Below are 9,411 nucleotides of genomic sequence, written 5' to 3'. Positions count from 1 at the left end.
AAGATTTCTGCAAAGCCAAACAAAACCCAAACCTAAAAATTAGACCCAACTGGTGAATATATTTAATGCGTGGCATCGTAGCTTTATTAGATGATTAGGACTTTTTTTTATGCTGGCCTAGACATTTGGCTTGAGACCTTGGTCTTTGTATTGTGTATTTGGTCTCATAGGCCATTTGGCACTTGTGTAGCCTGCTCCAGTTACAGGTTCGTGGTTGATTGAGATGGGTACAAACACGGCCTACTCATATTCTAATGGAATCAAGTGTTGTCCCACAGCTTATAGCCCTACTTGCCATCCACACGAAAGTGATGGTAGCAGTGTTGTGGGTTACCTCATTGGGTGATTGGCCTTGTTTGGTTTCCATGCCCTTCTGTTCATGCCATGTGATAGCCATCACCAGCTCGCTATCAGCCTGAAAAGCTTACATTATGATCAACCCCACTTAAATTGTCATTCAACCAAGAGCAAGACCCAATCTACGACTAAACATGTCCATTATCCAATCACATCTTCTCTAGAGAGCCTCTCTTCCACGCATAGAGGAAGCCTAATTTCCTTTTCTAGTCTTGCACACAACTTATTGCAACCCAACACAACTTCTCTATGAAGGCACCCGAAATCGTGCTCTCACAGTTGCACAACTCACTTCTGTCTTAGTCGAGCTTTAGAACAAGTCCATTTGACAAAGCCTCCCCCAAACCTCATTTGAAAATCCGTTAACATGGTAGGAGGGGTCTGCATTGATCTACAAAACTACCGTGTCAAACATCTATTTAAAACACATAAATGGTATATCGAATGCGAAATCACCTATAATGGTGCATGTGTTGCTTCGTAGTTTTTCATAGCCTCTTCTCCCGTCTTGGTCTCTATAGATACCATGCTAACTTGTTGAAACGCTCAAGTCTTGCATGTAGTAGGGTGAGTCCTTGACCTTGTAACACATGCTTGTTGGCAACTACTTTTGGCCCGAAGGTGTCTCACCTTGGTAAACGTCTCCATAGCAAGGAATCTTTGAACTCATGAGTGTGACCTAGAATCTCTTACATGGTAATCACTTGGATTTATCAATATATGATTTTTACTATTAACATTTTAACTCTTATTAGCCTCTAGCTAGCTTTTGGTTTACCCAAGTCAAACCCGAAACTCATCGTTGCTAGTCCTCAATGTTGTTGTAGAGATGGAGAGAGGAGGAGGAGAGGAAGATTGTGTTAAATGTCTACAAAAGACCCAAAGGGTCTATGAGACCAACATTGATTACATAGGATCCATGAATAATGAATGTCACAATGCGAGAAAAGAAACAGATACCAAAGAAAATAGGCCTCTATACTACATGGACCTATGTGTACATTTAGAAGCTCATCAGCGTAGCTTATCAATGACATCCTCCTCCTCGATGATATCATATAGGGAGGTGATGTCCACTATGGTAGACCCACAAACCTATAAACCCTATCAAGGTTTAAGAAGCTCGTGGCATATCCCAAGTTGATAAGCCCGATAGTGTTTGGCTAGCAAATGTCCTTCCAATTATGGGTCCCATTCAAGTACCAACTCCGATCCTAAGGTCGAGATTGTTGCGAGGCAATCTAGCCTCAACATCACACCTCAATATCCCATACCACCAAACCACGTACTCGCCTACAACTACCTTAGCCATGAGGTTTTCCAGTATCAATTGTGAGGAATTCTCCTTAATCCATAAGTAGCCAATACTCTCTTATATATAGCGATAACCAAGCCAATCCATGCCTCATCCTTGCTACCAGCTAGCATCCTAGGTAGGTCCTATTAAACCCGACGCCTGGCAAAGCCCTGACCAACCTTGGGTTAGCAAATTTCCTTAACCATAGATATCCTAATTCCAAGTAAACACTGGTTCTAAGCCCACTTATTAGAGATGCATAAAATATGAGAAAATATGTGCAGTAAAAAAGTGCATAAAGTGTAAATAATAATACCTTTCTTCTTATGACTCATCAAAGAGATCCACAAAGGGTGGTAAGCTTTGTGTTCGTGTAGGTTTTGCTTGCCTCCTCTCATGTAAGAAGAAGTCCATGCCTTTCCACCTCACTACGTAAAATACTTTGCTCTTTGTTCTCCAATGTCTTGGGTTCCTCATATCATTTTGCTCCTTGTCTCATTTTACTCATTGCTATCTTCATTTTGATCATCATCCTCTACCTATATGGTAAGAAGATGGTCTCCATCACCAACTAGTATTGTCTCCATACTCATCTTCTTGACCAATGGCTACTTCATCGGTGTGTTCACTAAGGTTCATGTGTATTTTGTGCCAATATTTTTCACCATCAATGTTCTTATAAAAGAATGCATGATGGGCCATCTCTATTGTTAAGGGGAATACTTTGGATGAGTCAATGCTATAAATTATGTTCGTTCATTTTGATTTTTTACATCATGCAAAACCATCACAAGCACTTTTGCATACTCTTTGGATTGTGTAAAATAAATATGTTTATTTGGTCACAATTTGGAGGGGAGAGCTTTACTTTGATTCCTTTACCAAATAACATCTTACCCACAATTTTTTCATGAGAGCTTTTATCCCACAATTGTGGAGCGCTTGGGTGTGCAGTTTTACCTTGTGAGATAGTACATAGATTCTTGACTCAACCATCCCTTTACCATATGGAGCCTTCTAGTTTGACTCTTTGACAAAACAAATCTCTTCACACCTCCCATAAACCTCTCAAAGAAGAACATCTATGACTTCTTCGATGGATATCTCACATGAATTATATCCTTTCATTTATCAATGCACTCTCCTTCATTGTTAGTACCCATGTCACCTTATAGTATGTTTCTTTGCATGTGTCTTCTTTTATTATCAACAATAACATTGGTAAAAATAAAAATAAAGTTTCCTTGTCACAGTTTCTGATGTCTCCAAAAAGATACTCTCATATTTTTACAAATGTTCATGGGGTGTGTACAAGCTTTAAATCATGCCAATACTCTAGCTCTTAGAATATTGATCAAGCTTCCTTAATTCCATGGGCTCCCTCTTTCTCCATTCTAAGGTGTTCTTCTTCCTCCATTTCATGAGATCCCTCTTCCTCCATCCCACAAGGTGCCTCTTCTTGCATTCTACAAAACCCCTCTTCTTCCATTTTGTAGCATATTTTGTTCATCATGCATAATTCATTTGTCATGTTAACTAGAGTGGTTATACTAGTGATCTATCAACCCACACTCAGATACATCCTACCTAGAATGGTGCCAAGTCTACATAAGGAGTCTCTCATAACAATCTGGCCAACTATAACCAAACCCATTGTCTAAACTAGGCATTGCCAAACCATCATGCTTAGCACATATAGGTCCTTGAAAAATAGAATAACATGTCACCTACATAGTCATAATGTTGAGGGTGGTGCATTGATTTACAACACAAGTCATAAAAATTCTTACAAATTGTGAAGCCTTCCAATTTGTTAAGAGAACATGGTCACACTTTTAGATACACCACATAATGTGAAGTTAGGGATTTCTCGTGATGGAACAAATTCTTTTTCACATCAATCATCTAGATGATCAACATGGCTAGTTGTTCTTGTAAATCATATGATTTCACATTTCATGTCTATCAAGAAAGAGCATTTGATTTTGACCTTATTAATACTTGATATGATTCAAAACTTAATGACGATTGCATTGTGTTTGTTGTAAACCCTAATTTTGACTTACATTATGTAATTTAGAATAGTGGCAAAAGTAAAAAATATGGACATATGCTTAGCTACATTGATTGAAACATTGTAATCATTGTGGCAAGTAAAAAATATGGACATACGCTTAGCTACATTGATTGAAACATTGTAATCATTGTGGAATACAGACTATTCCCCTTATGTTAAAAACTTTGTTGGTTAACATAGTTTCACCTACCCAACCTATCGTAAGGTGCTTTACGACCTTATTGGCTTGAATGGGCACCTTGCTAGAGTATATAAAGAAGCTTACCACCATAAGCTTACTGGGCTGCTGGAATGGGCACCTTGCTAGAGTATATAAAGCAACTTACCATAAGCTTAATTTCAAATAGGGAAAGTCTAAGGACTTCATATACACACTTGCTTAAGACACTAGTAATAGTAACCATACCATTTTTAAGTATGGCCACCCTTGTGTGAAATAGTAGTCACTTGTATTATATAAGTTAATTTTAACACTAAGAGATACACATTCATTCCCTTGTAATAGAATATTTGTGAGCTCTTAGGCTTTTTTAGTCTTGCTACTAGATTATTGCATGCTAGTGAAAAGATGCAGGGGGGAAGAGAGCTTGAGCTCTTGCAAGCACACACACACACTCACAAAACCCTAATAGAGAACACACAAGGTGAGAGGCTGAAAATCTTCTTCTTCTCTACTCAACACTCAACACACCATATACAAGAATAAGAGTACACACAATATGAAAGGTACTCAACCAAATACATACACGGGTTCTCTATAGTGTGAACCCGACTAAATGAGCTGGCGCTATAACTATGCCAGTCTCTAGAATGGCTGTCACACAGCCTGTCATCCCACTGGCCGCATATCACCCAAGATCTCACCAACCATGCCAGTGGTGTAAGTGTGGGGCCTATCCCCCAGGCGGGTCATCAGTGGGCCACCGCCTCACTAGACGAGCTCGATATCTCAACAGCTAGATGGATGCTTTCTTGAATAGGTTTGATTGATTGTAGGCATTAACCCCACTATGTTGGCTAACATGGTTTTGCTCGCTTGACCTACCATACCATAAGGTGCTTTGTCATCTTACTAATACAAACGGGCACTTAAGATTACGTTGGAATATATAAAGCAGCCTTACCATGTGCTTAATGTCAAATAGGAAAATTCTATGGACTTAGTGTAAATAGCTGCTTAAGACTAGTAATAGAGACCGGACCATTTTTAAGTTTTGTTGGCCTAGTGTCAAAACTAGTCACTTGTATATAAGTCATTTTTGTGACACAATAAGTAATACATAATCATTCCCTTGGTTTACTTGTGAGCTCTCCTTCTTCCCTCTTCTTGTATGCTTTTGAATTCATGCTTGCTTGATGGATGCACGCTTGAGTAGGTTTGATTATAGGCTTCCCTCTTTGATTAGGTTCTTCTTTCCCTTACTTTTTGTAAGAGAGAACCATTGCGAAGGATCCACTCTCCTCTTGCCTCCATCTAGGCATTGAGAGCTCTCCATTCACCCCTTTGGCAAAGAGAATTCTGGTGTGACAATAGAGTGAGGATGCGACGAGATGAGCTAGTACACCTACATGGAAAGTTACATTTGTGACTCGAAGGCAAGACCCAATGACACATGCTTTGGCAAGGCTACGGTAGGCTCTTGACTGAACATATTTGGCGTTGCTATTGAAGACTAGTCTCGGTTTTCTCGTCCATTGCAAGCTATCGGGATCACCCAATATTGGCCAATGTTGATTAGGAGGTCACACTTCGAGAAACATACAGTTTTGGAGCATTGGATGTGTTAGTTTGTTGATTTTGTTTTCTATTTGAAGTTTATTTTGCATTAGCGCAATCTATGTTCATTTATAGGTAGGAAAAAATCTTGATTTTTTTGGTGATTTGCATGAAATTGAAGCCCAAGAAGCTTAGATTTCATTGCTTTGATCCAAGAATTAGCTTAGCAATTGTGATTAAGAGTGGAATCTACTCCGAATACATGAGCATTGAGCTCCATTAGGTTGAATTAGAGTTAAGTTGTCAATTTTAGTTCATACATTTCATATTTTCATAATTTGTTCATTGAAATTGGTAGAGTTATTCAATTTATGCACTATTGCATAGCCAGTCTAGGGTAACATATGTATCTTCTTATCTTATTGAATCTTCAATCTTCCATAGAGAGAAAACCTTCTAGGTTTTCAAAATCTTCAGGCTCTTCTCTAATCCAAATCTTCAATCTTCCATGGCGAGAAAATCTTCCAGGTCTTTAAAATTTCATGCTCTTCCAATCCAAATTTGGCTGGTAGCTCTCATTCATGTATCATATCACCCAAATCATATATAATCTCTGTCTCATGTGATGTCAAATCACATGCATAGCTATTCCATGCTATATGCAATCAATGTCTATAAAGACACGTTTTTGTAGCGATCCATATTTCTTTGATTTCACCTGCTTGTATAAGATATCATCATGTGCATCCATCATTTGTGAATCCATGTCATTCTTCTAAGATATCATCATGTGCATCAATCATTTGTGCACATCTCCATGTCATTCTTCTAATGACGCCTAAAACTTGTTCTGACATGTCTCTCAAAGAACCAAAGCATCCATGAGGTATAACAACTTGAATGCCTGCATCCAATGATATGTAAACACCACAAGGGAATTATATCACATCATCTATGTGTCATGCAATAAGTCTTTTTCTTTCTTCATCAAGCGTGCTTTCCCATGCACCAAGATTTTATTTTTCTTCAGTAAGCATTTTCTGAAGTTCAATCACTTCTTCTATTTGTCCATGAACCCATCTTTGTTCACCTACAAACAGTTTCTCATGTCTTGTGAGTTCTTCATCTTTGCTTGAACATACATCAAATCTGCAACAACTGACAAGTGTTCTCCTTGAATTCTTTCCCATATACCGATCAGACTCCTGATGAGTGACTAGTCACTGTATGTGTCTAACTTGGACAAAATCTTTACACCATGGTGCACCGAATCGTGGAGGCTTTAGAAGTAAAAGGTTAAAGAAAAGGTAATCCGGGTGGATGAGAGGGGTATTACAAGGTTTGATTTTGGTTCTCCAATTGGGAAATTTCCTTTTTCTTCCTCCATAGGGCGGCCCTTTAAGGCTTGTATGAGAGTGGTTTTAGAAACACTTCACCACCACCACTGCACGCACAATCCAAGCAATCCTTCTGCTGCTGTGTGCACATTGAGCTCCCTCGTCGCCTATGTTTCCTTGCAAGCTTCTAGACGATTGGCTTCTAAACGTGACCACCAGCATGTTTTGCTCTTCTCTGTGTTGCGTTCTCTTGCACTTTCTAGCCCTTCTATATCAGCTACCTTGCTCTGATACCAATGCTCATAAATCCTTGAAAGCCCAAAACTTGAACTTATTATTGTGCTTGGGTTTGATTAGCCCTTTATATACAGTGTTCACAAAAGCGAATAGCTTTTCACAATAAAGTATAAAATATTAGCTCTAAAACTTTTAGAGTTTTTTCCATGCTCTCTCCTCCCAAATATTGCTCGAGCTTGTATTCTTTCAACCAAAGGTTTCAAACCTTGTTCATATACTCTTATACTTGAGCTTGCACACTTCAACAGTTTGCAAACATGAGACTAGAGATATAAGTCATAAGCCTGGACACGTGAGTCATGAGTCTGGATACATGAGCCGTGAACCTAGACACGTGAAATCTTGTACACATGAGCTGACCAAATATTACAACCATAAAGGCCCATACAGACACTTACCCATGTCCATGGAAGATATTCTTGTTGTCATACACTGCACAAGCTACAAATTCTAAGAAAAAATCTTGTCTTTCGTATATAGTTATTAGAGAATTAAGTATACTTATTATAATAAGTCATGTTCCTAGAATTTCGTATCCTAGATAGGCCTATTTTATACTAGGGAAGTACGTGACCCGAGTTCATACAAAAAAGGTGTGTCTGTATATGTGAACTTGGACACGTGAACCTACATACATGAGCCAAGAGACATGATTCTAGAGGCATGAACTTGGACACCTGAGCCAAGACACATGAGCTAAGAGACGTGAGTCTAGACACGTGAATCCATAGACATCACTCTAGAGATGTGAGTCTGGAGGCATGAACCTAGATACGTGAGCCTAGCAACAATAGTAAAACAGAAACCATTCTTAGACCTGATCCAGAAGCACCTAGGGGCCTTTGATGTGCAAACCCGCCGATCTAGAAATACAGCCAATTGCAATGCATGGAACCACCAGACCTCCTCAAACCCACCAAACCTTAGGTTCCAGCAATTGACCATCATACTCAATAGAGTGCTCCCCAATTAAGAAGGCTAGATTTCTTCGGATCCATCTCTAGTGAGGAGCTTTGGGAAGAAATGAGTGAAGAAAAAGTGAAACACTCTGGAAACAGGAGCCGCCACCATGGTACTCTGGGCTCCAATTCACCAAAACTGGCTCTGTAAACAACACCTTAAATTCTATGGGAAAAGCATTCAACCGCCCAATCATTGGGCGCAGCTCTAGTTAAAGAACTAGGAGCAGGACCAGGAATCTCAAGGTTCGATCCTACAGGAAGCAATCAATCATGTTCGATGACACAATGTTTCAAACATTTGGTATCAATCCTGAGTTGTGTTTATCCCAAGCAGTCCATGACCATCAAACAACCGAACAACTACTTTGTGATAGAGAATGGGACATGTCTCTTTTGATGTATCACTAGGTATAAGTGTTCCACAATACACCCAATAACAAGGGCACATAGTGCAAGAACCAAGAGTCCTGCTATCCCATAGGAGCCCACTATAGAAGTGCCTTTATCAGGAAACACCATGTTCGAGGTTTTCTCCGTTTGGATGAGGAACAAGGAATGTGGGGAAGGGTAAGGAGCCAGTGTTTGGGATTATCTTATCACAAAGAGAGATCCACAAGGGCATTCACAAAACATGTCCTCACCCGCACAACAGTAAGCCCTGCAACCTCAAGGCCAAGCTAGAAAAGGACAAGTGCCATTGAAAACTACATACCCCAACCCTCTAGGGCAGGATATCCCCCACCCTGAAATAGAAGGTCACACTCAACCACCTCCTAATGTCCCACTTCCACGTGAATATGTAGAAGACATGTTGAAGATGGCATTCAAAATGGGAAGGGGGATTGCAACCAGCACCTAGAGGATCAGAGTTGGAAAAAACCAAGCCAATCCACATCTCGTAGATTACTTGAGTTAGACTACCTGAATCAACTATCAAAATCAAATTTTGTTCCACATTTATTCTCATGCATATCTACTTCTGGGAGGGCTCATTACTTAAAACATTTGGGATTGATCTTTACATTAATCATTTATTTCTTGTAAAGGGACTAGACATTGCCTCTCGGAGGTAAGACCTTCCCTAATAATGGCCACCAAGATAGATAAATTTGAAGGAACAAGCTTTCATACATGGCAAACTAAGATCAAATTTACATTAATGAAAAAGGGGTTGTGGAGCATTGCCAATAGGAAGGAAAAAAAGCCTAACACCAAGCAGCAGCAGCAAGGAGAAGCATTGTGGGTTAGTAAAGATGAAAAAGCTCTTGTTGTCATAGCATTGGGATTAAGTCAGCAGTTTATCCATCACATAGATGGAAAAAACACTTCAAACGAAGCTTGGGAAGAGTTGGCCATATTCTTTGGTG

The sequence above is a fragment of the Cibotium barometz genome, chromosome 12, assembly GCF_041138505.1.
Source record: "Cibotium barometz isolate CiBa-2024 chromosome 12, ASM4113850v1, whole genome shotgun sequence".
NCBI lineage: Eukaryota > Viridiplantae > Streptophyta > Polypodiopsida > Cyatheales > Cibotiaceae > Cibotium > Cibotium barometz.
The sequence above is the reverse complement of the archived record's forward strand: the minus strand, read 5'-3'. Positions refer to the sequence as shown.